Genomic DNA, 333 nt, shown 5'->3' with positions numbered 1-333 from the left:
GGGAACTCCCCAGCCTGTATGTATGCTGTGGATTCCTTCTCCCAAGGTGCAGCACCCTGCATTTGCCTACATTGAATCCCATCCTATTCTCATCTGCACACTTCTGTAGTCTGTCTAACTCTATTTGCAGCCTCTCTCTCCCTTCAAGTGTGTCCACCCCACCCCATATCTTGGTGTCATCAGCAAACTTGGACAGTGTGCTTTCCACCCCCTCGTCCAAGTCACTGATGAATATGTTAAACAGTGTGGGCCCAAGCTCTGGGGTACCCCACTGCTCACATCTCACCAGGTTGATGTATTTAAATCAGCTGGTCCAGACGATCTCCACCCCAG

This window comes from Gavialis gangeticus, unplaced genomic scaffold, assembly GCF_001723915.1.
Source record: "Gavialis gangeticus isolate Ggan-Ray unplaced genomic scaffold, GavGan_comp1, whole genome shotgun sequence".
Taxonomy (NCBI): Eukaryota; Metazoa; Chordata; order Crocodylia; family Gavialidae; genus Gavialis; species Gavialis gangeticus.
Note: the sequence above shows the minus strand (reverse complement) of the source record.